The following is a 16,988-nucleotide window of genomic DNA, read 5'->3' as shown; positions in this document are numbered from 1 at the left end:
AGGGATGGTAATTGTATTCCAGTCTTTCCCTTCCAACATTGTCTATTTAAGTAGAAAAAAAACCCTCATGTTTTTATGTTCTTTGAGAAAACTTCACAGAAGCAAAAAATAAATAACTACCACGCTAATAGTAAGTAAACAAAGAAAATGAAACCTTCTCATCTGCCAACTGTGCACTGTGGCCTTTGAAAATATAAAAAGCTTTCAAATAGTCTGGGCCTTGGCTGCATTATTTCTACCTAGAAAAATTCTGCCCTTGTTTTTCACCCTTCTTTTATTAAAAGAAACCTGAAGTGTATGTACATCAAGGTAAACATTTTCAAAAATCTTTCTCTTGTTAAGTTTGCTTTTGAAATTCTTTTGTGCAACAAAGTACTTTGAGAGATTTCGGTATGTTCTTAAAGGTAAGTGTGGCTTAAACATAGTTGTGCTCAGAGGAGGTGAAATAAGGTATGTTTGGACTGTCCATACAGAATCATAAAGTAAAAATGACGTTTTTTACCGAGAGCAAAATGATTAACAATTAGGAGGAGAGTAAGAGTAGGAGAGGGGATCTGTTATAAATTATCAGTATATAAGAAATAACATATTTCTTCAAAACATTGGGCTCTAAAGCAACTCCAGCTTCTAGTTTGCTAAGAATCTAAAAAGGAAAAAGACTACTCTGGAAAAAAGAGAAGTAAAAGGAAATAGAAAAAGGAAAATAAAGATCTCCTTTTGGATTATTAATGTTGGTAGGATAAAAAAGTACTTGGAGACATGGTTTGAAATGCTATTTCATTACCTTCTCTGCAATCCAATCCATGTACTTATTTATCGGGATTTGAATGAAGCTGACAAATTCAAGGCAATATTAGAATGCAACACTTCAATTAACCTTGACAACATTAATAACAATGATGTGCCATCTGTATCTGTTAAATGTTTCATCATCTTAGATGGAGTTAATTGGAATTAATCAGCAGCACAGGGAGGTTAACAAAAACTGAGAAAAATTTGTAAGGGATATGATGGATTTATTTACTCATAGATTTCACCTGAGAACAAAACACACAGGTACATATACATGAAGTGATCCAAGACAATTAAAAGCCAGGAAGACTTTTTTTTCCACTTGTTTTAATAGGATGTAGAGAGAAGAATGGACAAATTGTGCAAGAATTGGGTTGATTCTTTCCATGCAGTATCCCAAAGGAACATATGACTATAATATTTTTCTATCTACCTGCATAAAGGTAAATATCCAGGAAAGAAAAAAAAACAACTCTGGACAGCAAAATAGCTTTGCCTTGTTCTTCAGATTTTAATGGACTGTGTGTTTTGAGCAGAGATTTTCTTTCCTGTCTTTCTCTGTGGTTGACATCTGCCATTAACTGATGCATTTTACATGATCTCCCTCTTTCATTCATTCTGTCCTCCCACATGAGATAGTTGAGTTGGGAAGCTCACAGTAGATACCTGGGGATTCATGGTGGGAAGCAGAAAGATCAGTGGATCTACAGGTGACTCCCAATTGACAGGAAGATGCATGCCTAAGGAGAACATATGAATGGAGCATTTGGGGGCTTGAATCTCTTCTGGAAATTTCCCCTGCTTGAGTATTTTTTCTAAATCAGCTCTAAAGGGAGAAAGAGCAAGGCAGACACAGGTCATATGTAATAGACAGAAATGCTTTTTCAGTTCTGGGAAAATGTCTCTGCACCTTTTAGTTTAAGCTACAGAGAAGGCTACTTGCTACTTTTATCTCAATCTCCTCTTTCTAAAACTGATTCAGTTCCCTCATCAAACACTTTGGGAACAAAGACCCAGAAAGTTTATTGTATCCTCCCCTTTGCTATCAGAAGCAATTATATATTCTTGTGTGGGAAGATCTACCTAAAAAATGTAAGATTTCGTTACCACTACTGTTTCCTTCCCCTCATATGGTTCCTTAAATCTTGAATGACTTTGCCAATTTCCAGGCATAGCCTGGAGTTTGGAGATCACACAAGAACAGGCAGATAGAGGAACCCACAAACTGTGGGATGCTGATGGTCCTCTGTGGTGCTGGGGGTTGGAGACTGTTTATCTCACATTACCTGTAACTCAAAGATAATATTTGATTATGGGGTGGGAGACACAAAGAGGGATCGATGGGCAGTAGTGCACACCAACACAAAGTAGATATTGTGGGGTATTTTGGTCAACATGACAAGACACAATGGACTCTGCTCCTAAATTTGGGAAGCCCCTGTCTTGAATTGAGGCCTTTTTTATTGTGTCTTTTGGCAAATCAAAGCAGCAGAGGAACATTGTCATCAGCCACTGACATGAATAGATACAGGTCTTGATCAGGAAGGTGATGCTGCCGTGATGCCTCCATGCTCCTCATGATCTGGACATCACTTGTTCACTGATGTGTTTATATTCTGCCACCTGGGGACAGAGCTGTAGTCACAGAATCGTGGAATCACAAAGGTTGGAAAAGACTTCTTAGATCATCGGGTCCCACCATTAACCCAGCACTTCCAAGCTCACCTCTAAACCATGTCCACAAGCATCACATCTACATGTTTTTTGAACATTTCCAAAGATGGTCATTCCACCAGTACCCTGGGCAGCCTGTTCCTCATTTTGCATGTGGAAGTTCCTACACTCAGTAGTTACATGTCTTGATTAAGTTACCTAAGAAGCTGAACCATAGCTGAAATTGGAGTTTTTCACCCCCTATTAACATGTTTGATCAAGACACGGGTCTTAATATAGAAATACCAACCCAGAAAAAGTAGAGAGTGACTGAAACAGAGAAATTAAAATTGCAGGAACATTCTTCTGGGCTTTACCCTGATGCCTCTCTTTCTTCTGTTCTCATTTTTACTTCTTTTAAAAACTGCAGATGAGCTTTGCATCAGTCTGTTTTAGGCAGTCATGTATGCCAGCACCAAGGGTTCTCAGGTCAGTAGAGAAACCTTTCAAAGCTAACATGGAGAGCTCTAATGAGACCACCAGGAGCAGCTTCACTCTCTCCTGCTCATATGCAGCATGCTCAGTTGAACTTGACACACATTATCAGGCTGTAATTCATTTAGGTATTGGTCAAGGGATAATTTCCAACATTAAGAGAAATAAATCCTCAGAAATCTGACAAAGATATAACATAAAACCAGCAAGGGATTAGGGGCTATTAACATCTGTGTGTGTGGAAGTGGATGTTGTTTAGTCATGGTAGAGATGAGAAGAAATACATACTAAATATCAGACTGGCCTGGAGCAAAAACAATACTCTCTAACTTGGTGTGACTTTAAGGGAAAGAGAGAAAAAAAATATCCGTACTTGTTTTTAATAAGCCCTGTGAAAGATGTTCTTGGAGCTTCATTCCTCAGCACGTTCTTCCAGAAATAGATTCAGATGTTGGGGTATCACTTGTTTGTGTCTGAAGACCGATATGTTCTTGAGCTAAAAATGAAACACTGAGCAGATGCTGACTTGAAGTGACATGTTCTAAAAGCAGGCGAGTTGGATGCTGTCAACAGCCAATAAACACAGACAAACAAGAAAAGTAAAAAAAAAACTTTGAAGGAATAAGAAAAGGCAGTGCTTAGACATAACACCCTTTGACAGGGGATTAATGAACAGGATTAATTAAGCTGATATTACGAATCTCACACCCCCAGTTCTCATTTCCAATTAACAGGTGAAGAAAGGAAGGCACAAGGCATGGACACCACATCCTCCTTGGGTGATTGAGATGTTTGCCCTCAACCTCCTCCTCTGCAGACACCAGTTTCTGTAGAGCTTTCCTTCAGAAGGCAACTGCTCTTCCACTGAGTAACCTCCAGACTTACAGACTGGGTTGGGTTGGAAGGGACCTTAAAGATCATCTCATTCCAACCCCCTGCCATGGGCAGGGACACCTTCCACCAGACCAGATTGCTCAAAGCCCCATCCATCCTGGCCTTGGACACTTCCAGGGATGGGGCAGCCACAGCTTCTCTGGGCAACCTGTGCCAGGGCCTCACCACCCTCACAGGAAAGATTTCTTCCTAATATCTAATTTAAATCTACCCTCCTTCAAGGCCATTCCCCCTTGTCCTATTGCTATGTGTCCTCTTGAAAAGTCCCTGACTAGCCCCGGGTGTTGCAAACCTGTGACTGGTGCTTGTCCAGCAATCAGAGATTAGACTCTGGGATCCAAAATTCAGCTGGAGCCCATTGTGCAGGCAGACATAGGGGAGAAAGGGAATGAAAACAGACAAAGCTAAAACAGGGAGTGATTGTTTATGTTCCTCTCCTTCCTGTGGGTTTTCTTCTCTTTTCCATCTTGATGAGATGACTTTGTTTTAGAGACAAGACATCTCTCTTCCTTCTGCTGAGCAGTGAACTGTGCAGGGAGAGTGTGGCCATGGGGCATCAAGGGCTGGTGGTGTGAAACCAGCAAACTGAGCCGGATAGGGCACAAACCCACAATCTTCTGACTGTGAGAGTTTGGAAGAGTTAACATTGGGGCACAAAACGTTGTAGGTCTCCCAGACAATCATCAGAAATTTCATGAAAGCAGTTTGTTTGTCAAAAATTCATATTGTTAGAGATACCTAATGGGAGAACTGGAAGGGGATCTGAAGCTCTGCTGCACTTTACACATATTTTCATAAAATTTGCTGATCCTATAATTTCAGACCAAAGTGCTTTGCCTGTGTGAAGGTCCCCTAACACTCTCAACATTGTATAAACTTCTAAAAGAATTTTCTTTCAGGAAGTGCCATCAGTTATTTGTAAAGATTAACTTTCCTCTTTTTTCAGAATAAGTTTTCTACTTAGGATGTTCATATTTTCTTATATTTCACAGTACAGTTCTTGACATTGTACCTTCAAGGATATAAAATTTTCAGCGTTTTTTTAAAATCTATTTCTATTGTACTTCTAATTTTTTCCATTCTTTGTCTGTGCCTTAGCAGACGAATGAACAGAAGAACACTGATTAACCTGAAATTGGTTTATTCCTTGTATCTCGCTACTGTGGTATAATTTTATTTTTCTAGTGAATGAGTAGGTGCAGAGAAGTTCTGTTTTTTCTTTATTTGTGTTTTTTGTTTAATTACTTTAGTGTTGTTAGTGTTTTGTGTCCTTATGACTTCCTGTAATGATACCAAGGAAATTTAATTCCATGAACTTTTCTGAAGGAAAGTATTTATATAATTTAAAACAATGTCCATCTTCACTTGAAAGAAGAAGAAAACTCTACAATTCCTGCCTGATGATGTCTTAAGTTATTTTGACATCTCTCAAAATCAGTTGTAAATTTAATTCAATATGTTGGATTTTGGACTCTCTCTAAGGAAAGAAAAGGATCAGAATTGGTAGAGTAGGTTTGAAAACAAAGATGACATTTTCAATAAGGTAGTAGGAAATTATCATAAATTTGTTTTGAATTCTTTGTCAAAATCAAAACCCAAAGAAAAACTTAATATTTTGGACATTTTTGGGGAAAAAAAAAGTAAGATGTGAGATAAATAAAAATAAGGGGAATGCATTAAGATCAGATATATTTATCTCTTCAGTATAAAAATTATCCACTTTCATCAGTTCTTGCTCACTCAGAAGCATTTTAGATGTCTTTGAGTATAGATTAGCAGTTTTATAGCTCTCGTACCGCAGCACATAACACACTTTCAAGGACTGCACATATCGTGGAATCAGGAAATTACAGAATAATTTGGGTTGGAAGGGACCTTAAAGATCACCCAGTTCCAAACCCCTGCCATGGGCAGGAACACCTTGCACTAGAAAAATATACCTGACAGGTTTATCATGGTCAGTCATTCTCCAGTCCTTTGTAAATAAATGTTCCTTCTCTTTACCCACAGCAACAGGAGCATGGACAGTCCAGACTTATTTATTAAATATGACAAGCAATTATTGAAGTGCCTTTACAAACAGAAGCAGCACATCCTGTTACATCCCCAGATGATGCAGCTTGAGCACAGCTCAGATTTACAGTGAGTGGAACCACATGAAGTTTAACAAAGGCAAGTGCTGGATTCTGCACCTGGGATGGGGCAGCCCCAGATTTATGGACAGACTAGGGAATGAGAAGCTGGAGAGCAATATATAGATTAAACAATCTCCACAGGATGAAAAGTTCAGTGTAATTTCTGGTTTTGACTTAGAACTGATTTAAAAAAATGTAACGTCTGTCTTTAAGGAAAACCACTGTTTTGCCAAGTATTATGCTTATCACAAACTCTAATGAAAAGTCTATATGTTGAAGGTTTAAATGGAAAGAAAAGTTCTGACAAAACTGGGAACAAAATTTTCCATCTCGGAGCCATTTACTGCTGTAAATTTGGCAGAAACTGTAGTCTTGGTCAGACATTCCCCTCTCAAACTTTATGTTATGGACAAACTAGAACTTCTGTGATAATCTGCAATGGGCTCCCCTCAAATTTTTGTGGTACATTTGAAAGGACATATCAACTTTCCTAATGGAAAATTCTGGCAAAAATCATTTCAATGGGATTTTTCTGGCATTTTCCAGCAGGCTGTGGTGCTTACTGTAGCAATGCCTCAGGTTCAGAACAGTGTAATGTCAGAGGTGATTTTGTGATGATGATCACAAAAGAAGTCGTGCTCTGTGCCTGAAGGAGCCTCTGACATGCAGACCAATGCATTAGTTTCTTGTATATAATATTTGTCTTTCCACTAAATTGTGTCACATGGGGTTTTGGAGGTGGGTGGGCGGCAGGGGAAGAAGAGATGGCAGGAAGGAGGTGAAGTCAGAGGACACACAGACAGTGAGGAGAACAGGATTATACTGACTTGGCAGCAGAGGGGCGGTGAACTGAAAGCAATGGCATTAAACACGCATTGATTAATGACAATGACAACACAGACAAACAGCTTACAGGCTAAATCCTCCCCTCTGTGCATGTCACTGGGCTCTGCTGAGCAGTGCAGGGATGGCACTGCCTCTGCCTGGTGGCTCCTTGCCTCCTTTTTCAGCTGAAGTGGTGAGCAGTTGTGGGCAGAGAGGAGGTGGCACCATCTACTCAGCAACAGCTCTCACCTCACCTCACCACAAGAAAGACATTGAGGAGCTGGAGCATGTCCAGAGAAGGGCAACGGAGCTGGGGAAGGGTCTGGAGCACAAATCTGATGAGGAGCAGCTGAGGGAGCTGGGGGGGCTCAGTTTGGAGAAAAGGAGGCCCAGGGGAGACCTTATTTGTCTCTACAACTGCTTGAAAGGAGGGTGCAGCTAGATGAGAGTAAACCTCTTCTCCCAGGTAACAAGCAACAGGATGAGAGGAAATGGCCTCAAGTTGTGCCAGGGGAGGTTCAGGCTGGACATCAGGAAGAATTTCTTCACTGAAAGGATGGTCAGGCATTGGAATAGGTTGCCCAGGGAAGTGGTGGAGTTGCCATCCCTGGAAGTGTTCAAAAAACACGTGGATGTAGCACTTGAGGACATGGTTCAGTGGTGGACATGGTGCTGGTGCTGGATTGACAGTTGGACTTGATGATTCTATGATCCTATTCCTTCCTCTACCATAATCACCACTGCATCCAAAGGAGTGGTGGAAGAGGGTGAGCAAAGTCATAGATAGGAAAGATCACACAGGAACTTCCAGTGTCCCTCTGATCCAAATTCCTTTCTGGTACACTGTGATTTTGTCTTATTTTATTATTTATGATGCAGTGGCTTGACCAAAAAGAGAAAAAATAGCTCTAAACAAAAGACTGGAGCAGCTGGAAAAGGTCTCTCAGACTTCCCAGTCTAGCTGCAAGGTGCAAAGGTATCTCTGCCTGCATCAGACATAAATGTGTCCATGTTTATATTGATAACTACATTAGATATTTATAAGTAATTATATTTTTTGTAATTCACTATAATGTAGAGGATACAAGCTCTACACATCTAATGTGGTTTTCAAAGTTAATATTAATAAATATCTTAATATATAAAGATTTTTCTTATTCTTAAAATGCTGCATCCAAGATGCATTTCACTGAAGTTTAGCCAGAGTGGGATGCATTTTTCAATCCAAAAAGCACTTCAACTAATATTGAATCAGGGGTTATTTATCATAAAGTAGTCAGTATAGCTATAACTGTTTATTACATTTGTGGTATTGTGGCTCATAAAAAAATAGTTGAAATCAAGTCAGGATAATGTTTAGAAATGGCATTATTCATTAAAAGTCAGTAGAATGTTTAGAATCCCTGAGAATGCAAATTCTGGATCAGAGCTCTCACCGGGACTTGTGTTAACTCACTTTGGCAATGGAAAACTGAGGTGTCTCCTTGCAACTGCTTGTCCACCCACCTTTGGTGCAGAGACACAGAGACACAGACACTTCCAGAGCACATTCCGCTGCATCTTTTTTGTGTTGAAAAATCTAAAAATTATCTTGCAAGGCTACACTAGATGAGGAATCTCGTTTTCAGAGAGTTAAGCTGGGGTCAGAAAAATCCTGCCTCCAAATCAGGAAAATAAAAAACCCGACACCGAAGCCCTCATGTTATAACTTCTATCTAAAGAAACATTTTATTTAAAGTCATAGCCATTTGTTCTTAATAAACTTGTTGAGTTTAGGTATCTAGAGTTCAGTTTTCTCAGTTTTTACTCTGTATTTACTGTGTGTCTGCCACAGTTTGCAGAACTACAAATTTCCATGGCCATTTATGGAAATATGTGGGGATTTTTCTTAAGAATAAATAAATGGGTTTGTAAGAAAGAAGATAAAAGGAACTCTAATATCTGTCAGACCTTATTACCTCCTGGAGTGCCTGGGAGCTGAGAACCATCTCTGCTTTGTTCAGGAGTCTGAGACTTGAACTATTAAAAGGTTTAGTCAAACAGATACATGGAAAAAGGACAGCAGAGCAAGATGAATGCCAAAGTAAACCAAATATGCTTCAGTATTGAAAACACTATAAAAATGCAATTATTCTGAAGAGAAAAAATATAAACATATTTCTGAACATTTTAAATATTTTAAATATCTATAAATATTCATTATGTATCCATCCCCCATACATATTTAAAACTCAAAGTCTCTGCTTTCATTAAGTGACTGCTACTGGAGATAAAAGTATGCTTAAAAGAAACAGAACAATTATTGTTGGACCAGCTGTAGTGATAAATCACAGCCAGGCAGAGAGATTAGGTTCCAAAAATGGAAATAAATGCACATTCACACTGGAGTTCCAGCAGAGAAGGGAAGCAAGACAGAGAACAGAAGTTTGAAAACCAGTGCTGTGCAGCTAAAGAACTGAAAGCAGATTATTGCAAAATGATGGACAGATTTTACTGCAGGCTGCTTTGGACTTTGACATTTTTGCAAACAGAAAGAGAGGACAACAGTTTAAATTAATTAGTCCTTTAAATTACAACAGCAGCTCAGGACTCCAGGCTATGCACTGTGAATCCCTTTCTTGTGCCATTGTTTTTTTTTTGCTTTCCTGCCAACTATCATCTCTTGTTTGAAAGTTATTTGTTGGCAGAACCCTTTGTTCTTTATTAGAAGATAAAACTTCCTAACCCAGAGATGAATTTCTGAGCAGTCATCACTTAACAAACTTTTCACCACTTTTACAATACTGATTGATAGCATTGAATTTGCATGTAGAAAGAAAAAAAAACCAGACGCCTGATACAAACAGCAACATGGCTGGGAGACATGGCTGGAAACCATGGAAATTTGTCTTAAAATCATTGCTCCTCCCAACCTCCTTCTCTGCCAAAGGTTCTACTTCCCATGAGTTCATTTAGGCTTTCTTATGGTGATTCCTGGCTTGGGTTTGATCCAAGGTGCAGGTTATTTCAGATGCACATCTGTACCAAATTGTGGTCATAATATATGTAAAGCAAGTGGAGCAAGACACAGACTCCCCTAAATAATAATCATCTCTACAGCAAAGAAAAACAACAGTCAAAAATTAAACTGAGATATTGAATTTAAGGATTTGATCCACTGGGCCTTCTAAAAGAGGCATCCAACAGATGCAACAGGTGGAGGAGCTTGTGCAGGAGGGCACAAAGAAGGGGCATCTTTGGTCATGGTGACTGGGATATGTGCCTAAAGGCTACAGGAGAGCAAATATCATGTCTGTCTTCAAGAAGAGCAAAAAGAACCCAGGAAACTACAGGTTGGTCAGCCTCACCTCAGTTCTTGGGAAGGTGGTGGAGCAGTTGATCCTAGAAATCATTTCAGGCACATTAATTATAAGAAAATCATCAGGAGGAGTCAAGATGGAGAAGGAGAGGGTGTGCTTGACCAATTTGATAGACTTCTGTGATGAAGTTTATGACTGGGCTGGTAGATGAGGGGAGAACAGTGAACAGATGAGAGGAGAGGGGTGGATATTGTCTACCTGGACTTCAGGAAGGCCACTGACACTGTCTCATGTAAGATCCTCATAGTAAAGCTGTTGATACGTGGGCTGGATGAGCAGGCAGAGAGGGGGTTTGAAAACTGGTTGAATGGACATGGCCTGGAGGGCATTGATCAGTGGAGCAAAGTCCTCTTGGAGGCCAATGACTAGTGGTGTAGCCCAGAGTCAGTACTGGGTCCAGTCCTGTTTAAAATCTTCATTAATTATCAGGATGATGAGAAAGAGTATACATTCAGCAAGTTTCCTGATGACACCAAACTGTTGAGTCCTGTGACCAGTGACAGGACTTGAGGAATTGAAACAAAACTGAGTCAGGGGAAGTTTAGGTTGGATATCAGGAAAAGTTTTTTTCCCCAGAGGATGGTTGGGTACTGGAACAGGCTCCTCGAGGCAGTGGTCACAGCACCAAGCTGTTCAAGAAACATTAGTACAGCACTCTCAGGCACATGGTGGGATTGTTGGGGTGCCCTGGGCAGGGCCAGGAGCTGAACTCAATGATCGTGATGGTTCCGTTCCAACCCAGTGTATTCTATGATTCTATGATTCTATGATTCTATGATTCTATGATTCTATGATTCTATGATTCTCTTTAGTTTCTAGTCATGTGTAATGGTAAATACCTATGGAGAAACACATAAATTCAGTAATCATAAAGCTGCATTTCCCTCCCTGCTCATGCAATTTCTTGACACCTGCACCTAGGACTGCTTGGGCTGCAACAGCAATGTTTATTTTGGTGGAATTCAGGTGTCCAAATTTCCCTTAAATCTGGGCCTCATTTGTTTGTTGAGGAAGGACATTTCATAAGGCAGGACCATCATGAATTGGAAAGGCTCAAAGTGACACTGTAGATTTACAAGTCATCTGCACTTCGGGGATCTCAGTCATTCATGGGACCACTGTGACAACTGAGAAATTTGGGAAGTTCCAGAGAGGTAAATGACTGCAAAGAAAAAAACTCAACTGGAAAAGTAGTGGTAAAACTCTCTTGATATTTGGATTTCATAGTGACATATTTTATTAAGGCACAGTGAAACGCTGTCAGAGAGAATTAAAAAGAAATAGCAATTTTCATCAATTCAGTTTCTCTGATTCAGAAGTTATGAGTCAGATGGACTGATGTTTCTTTTCTAGCATCTAATTACCATCATTAATGTTAACGGTGCTAATTAACAAACAACTTTCTCATCTATCTAATAGATTTTTGCTGCCTTTGGAAATACTGTGAAAAAATCAATCTAGTTTTTAAAAGAAAACAAAGGGCATCTGAAATTCAAAGGATTGTCAAGCATATGGTTAATCAGAGTATTTGGGGGTTTTGTTCTGATCAGACACTTTAAAACACTTAAAAATATTAAAGGCTTATGATAATCACCTTAAAAGTTGTGGCAAGATGGATTGGATTTTGAATATTATATTAGTTATGTGAAAGGTCAATAAATAAATATATTAAGTATATAATCAAGTAAATGCTACTGTAAGAAAAAGAGATGTCAAACAACTTATTAAAGAAATACAGACTACTGGTTGCTTTGTAGGAAAAAGCACAAAGCAATGTTCTTTGCCCATCAAAAAGTAGATTTTCAGCTTCCAAAACAAATGGAAGTAATTCCTGGGAGGTTCATTTTCTCATGCAAAGAATGGCTTGAACTGTACAATGTTAGTAATGCTTGAGTTACTTTTCTATTTTCTTGATATGACAAGTATCCTTCATTTGCCATACTTTAATATCTTTCTCTTCAGAGATTTTCTCCTGACATGGATAATGGAATCCCTGAGAATTACTGTCATGGATAATAGGGTTAAAAAGTGAAATAAGGTGTCTCTCTACACAGTGCTAGAAAACGAGTAAGTCTGATTTTTCTTAATGAAAATGTTCATTTTATGCCACAAAATCGATGCCTGCTGCCAGGTGTGACTCTGATGTCATCAGCATGATGGTGAAATGATGAAAAATGGTGGTAACTGAGGCACCTTCTGGGCTGCCAGATGTCCCTGTGATGCTCACCATAGGTCATGTGGGAGAGAGGAAAGCTTGTGTGTGAGCATGTCCTGCTGCAATGAGGCATTGACAGTCCCTGTCATGGGTCACAGACTTTGGGCAGCTTTGTTTTACATGGTTGAGCTCTAACAGCAATTTTTCTGACTGGCCAGGTGTCCGTGGCCAGTCTGTCCTTCAAGTGTTTGTCTTGCCATGGCGCAACCACAGGTTTGAATAGACAGCAGTAACAAGGAGTTATTCCATGTTGGATGAGATACTTATACAACTCTGACACAGTGGTGTAGTGCAGGGAAATACAGGCTTAGCATGGCAGCAGAGGCCTTGAGAAGGGAATACACAGGATGTGACACTGAGAAGTACAGGTATGGGGTGATAAAAGATGGGACATGGGCTTGGCAGTGGAGATCCAAATGATCACTTAAAGAAATAAAGACCTGGAGAGATATGAAGCTGTGTTTAGGGGGAACAAAGCATTCAGAGAGTAGTATCTAACCTCCATCAGAGGCACCATATGTAGTAAATTTGGCCGTAACTTCAAGCTGTAGAATCATAGAATCATTAAAGTTGGAAAAGACCTCCAAGATCCTCAAGTCCAACCTATTGAGCAATGAGGAAAGAGAATAACAAATGTGTAAAAATGACTGCAGGGGTATCCTTGAGAGAGGGAGAATAACCATCAATATCCTGCTCCTCCCAATATCCCTTTCTCCTCCCCAGAAATCCTCCAGACTCAACATAAGAACAATGGTCCTCAGCAGCCTGAAGATGACAATTTGAAGATCCAGAAGAGTCGTGGAATGGTGAGCATAACATTAGGAAAAAGGCATAGAAACTAAGAACTGGATGTATTGAATTTTTAATTGCATTATTTTTCTTGTTAAGCCTTTTTTTTAAGTATTTTTTCCTCTTTTCTCTTTTGCTGCAGTTGTTAGATCTAGACAAGTAATGATTCTTGAATTCTTGAATTAGACTGGTATGATTTCAATTATACTGACAATAACTTCTTAGGTTTATATATAATCTTGTTTCCACTGGCCATAGACAACCTTGGTAGTTTTTCTGGAGAAAGAAGGAAAAGGATGAGGCCTGTTTGTAAGGGGGACACCTGTGGTAGAGACCCCTCATGATTTCTCTTACCTCTAATGGTGCAATGTTGAGTTTTTCCTGTCCCGGACTGAGAATGAATCATGATTTTGTGGTAGTGTGACTTTTTTTTGCAAAGTCCTCAGCTCTCACTGATTAAAAACTTGCTTGATCATATTGCAAGGAGGAAGACCTGAAGAGGAAGAATCACTGATCACATCCACATGAAGGGGACAATAAAGCCTCTTTTCTCCACAGTCAAGGAAATTTTAGCCGAGTTCCAGGAGCCTGGTGAGTTCTCCTGACACCTGGAAATCATAAAATCATAAAAGATTTGGACTGGAAAGGATCTTTAAAAATCACCTAGTCCAACCCCCCTGCCATGGGCAGGGACATCTTTCCACAGATCAGGCTGCTCAGAGCCCCAACTAACCTGACCTTGAACACTTCCAAGGATTTAGCATCCACAACTTCCTTGGGCAACCTGTTTCAGTGTCTCACCACCTTCATTGGAAGAAATTTCATCCTTGTGTCCAGGTTGAACTTACCCTCTTTCAGTTTAAAACCATTGCATCTTATCCTGTAACTACAAGTCCTGATAAAAAGTCTCTACCTTTCTCATAAACTCCATTTATACATTGAACAGTCTTGATAAGTCTCTCCAGAGTCTTCTCCTCTCCAGACTGAGCAACCCAACTCTTTCAGCCTTTCTTCACAGGAGAGGGGTTTGAGCCCTCTGATAATTTTTGTAACCCTCTTCTGGGAGGATCTCTAACAAGTCCATGCCCTTCCTGTGCTGCTGGGGACCCCAGAGCTGGACACAGGACTCCAGAAGGTGTCTCTTGAGAGTAGAGTAGAGGAGGAGAACCATCTCCCTTGGCCTGCCAACCACATTTCTTTTGTTACAGTTGGCTTTCTGGTCTGCAAGCACACATTGTCAGGCCTTTTTTTCTCACACCAGTATTCCCAAGACCTTCTCCACAGGGATACTCTCAGTCCATTCATCCCCCAGTCTGTACTGATACTGGGGATTGCCCCATCCCAGGTGCAGGACCTTCCAGCTGGCCTTGTTGAACCTCATAAGCTTCTCACAGCCCTCCTTCTCAAACCTGTCAAAGTCCCTCTGGATGGCATCCCTTCCCTCAAGCAAATCACCTTCATTGACTGGTGTTTACAATGCTGTGGCTTGTGGGGTTTACTTACAACAGACAGAAATTTGTAGTCCTGTTTTGTTCGTTCCCTGGGGAAACTCATCAGTGTCTCAGAAGTTTGTATTTCCCCTGCAGGTTGGGTCATTTTGGGTCTGTGCTGATGTGGATACTCAGGGAGGACCCTGCAATATACTCTCAAGACCAGCCAATGAGACATGAGATTATCCTTTACTAAAGCAATGGGAATAAAGTTGGTGTGGAGCTTTCATTGCAGAATGAACAACAAAGCCCAACCATTTAATAATGTACTGCAGTGGACAGGACCAATCCTGGACCGTTAGCAGAACTGGCAACATAAAAATCTGCTGCCTTTACTGAATTTTCCCATCTCCAAATATATTTCTGTAGGGTTTTGGAGTATATTTTAACTTATACATCTCCCTCTCAGAAGAACTTGAGCAACCACAGAGCTTGGCTCCTTCTAATGATCTATGGCTGCACCTTGTGAAAATATGTTTTCAATTCGGCTCCTGAAACATGGATCAAGTGATACTGCCAACACAAATATCCTTTGCTGTCAGGCGTTTTTGTCCTCTGGAGAGTGGAGCATGTGCACAGCCACTCAGAAAAAAAAAAAAAGGCTTTGTAATGGTGTTTCCTTTTGCTTTCAGTTTTTCACTAGAATTTCATTTAGCAAATAGTCAAGGCATCCATGAAATGCTTTTATATGTTGGTATTACATATTAACTTGTACATGCAGGGCCAAATTCCCAGCTGGTGATTTATACCTTCTGGATGACTGGCCTTGGGCATTGTCTTGGTAATAGGCTCTTGTCACCTCTTTCTAGACCACAGCGTTTGGGTTGTGGCCCTTTGACACAAGCCAGATTGGCAGCATGTCTCTTTTGTATTGAACCAAAAACCCAGGTCGGTCACAGAAACCAGGAATGCTGGGAAATACTGTAAGAATTGCAAGTGATATTTGGAAATTCCTACTTTTTTTTTTTTTTCTCAGAATTAAACCTTAGGGCAATGATATGTAAATTCCTGATATGTAGGTTGTCACTAGTGCACTACTCAACTGTCAGACTGGGGCTGCTCTTCAATTTCTCCAAGAAAGAAATATTAAAATGGGTCAAAAGAAGGGATTATAAAATATGATAGATCAAAAGCCATTACAATGAGAAAATACTGGCTTATTCTCACAGAGAATTCCTTATTTTGTTGAAGTTTTATACATTGATCTGCTATACATGTATCCACACATTTACACGGAGACACTACATTAATGTATTATATGTAATAGAATTTTATATATAATTATGTATGTTGTATGGTGTGTATATATCACAGAATCAGAGAATCAGAAAGTGGTTTGGGGTGGAAGGGACCTTAAAAATCATCTAGTTCCAACCTCCCTAGGGATGGATGCCACCCAGTGGATCAGGTTGCTCAGGGACCCATCCAACTTGGACTTGAACAATTCCAGGGATGGGGCATCCACAGCTTCTTTTGTCATAATTAAAGCCAGAATAGCACTTTGTTATAGGCAGTATTGTGTAAACCTTAAAGACTTAATTCTCAAGGCATGAATGTTTTGTTGTGTTTTCTTCCACACCTGCAAGTTCTCTGTGGCAAAGTGGATTTAGGTGGTTTCCATCTTTCCCTGCTCCCAGACATTTGATCCTGTGCAGGAGTAAGTTTTACTAACTCATTACTTATGTCAGTGCAGCTATAAAACAAATCAGTGAAACAAGCTGACTCTAAAAATAAGAGACTGCTGCATTTTAGGGAATAAGTGGGTGGGTGTTTTCTTTGATTTCCCTCCCTTGCAGATGTTTAGTTAAATCAGTTTGCAACATAGCTCCATGAAGAAATGAGAATTGATCTGCTGTGTGCTGTCTGAAGGGACAAGAAATTATTTCCTGTGAGAGTAGTGAGGCCCTGGCACAGGTTGCCCAGAGAAGCTGCGGCTGCCCCATCCCTGGAAGTGTTCAAAACCAGGTAGGAGAGGGCTTGGAGCAACCTGGGGTAGTGGAAGGTGTCCCTGCCCATGGCAGGGGGTTGGAACGAGATGATCTTTAAGGTCCCTTCCAACCCAAGCAATTCTATGACTGTGATTCTCCTTTGTCTAGAGACATAGGTGAGGTTTTTTCAGGCATTGTTCCCATCTCCTTTCTACTCTGCTTTTCCTTTTGGACCAGAGTAATGGTTTAGTCCTAGCAGCAGGAAGATCTACCCTTGGCCATTCAAATTCAGCAGTGATGCTCTGTTCTTGTTGGAATGAGGATCTGCAGCCTTCATATCTTCTCTAAATCTGCTTTGCTTGGTTTGATTATCTCTATCTGCTTTCTCATTTCTTCTTGCAACAGCATAAAAT

The sequence above is a fragment of the Manacus vitellinus genome, unplaced genomic scaffold (assembly GCF_001715985.3).
Source record: "Manacus vitellinus isolate BGI_N305 unplaced genomic scaffold, ASM171598v3 scaffold_1_pilon, whole genome shotgun sequence".
In the NCBI taxonomy this organism is placed as follows: Eukaryota; Metazoa; Chordata; class Aves; order Passeriformes; family Pipridae; genus Manacus; species Manacus vitellinus.
This window is presented reverse-complemented; position numbering follows the sequence as displayed.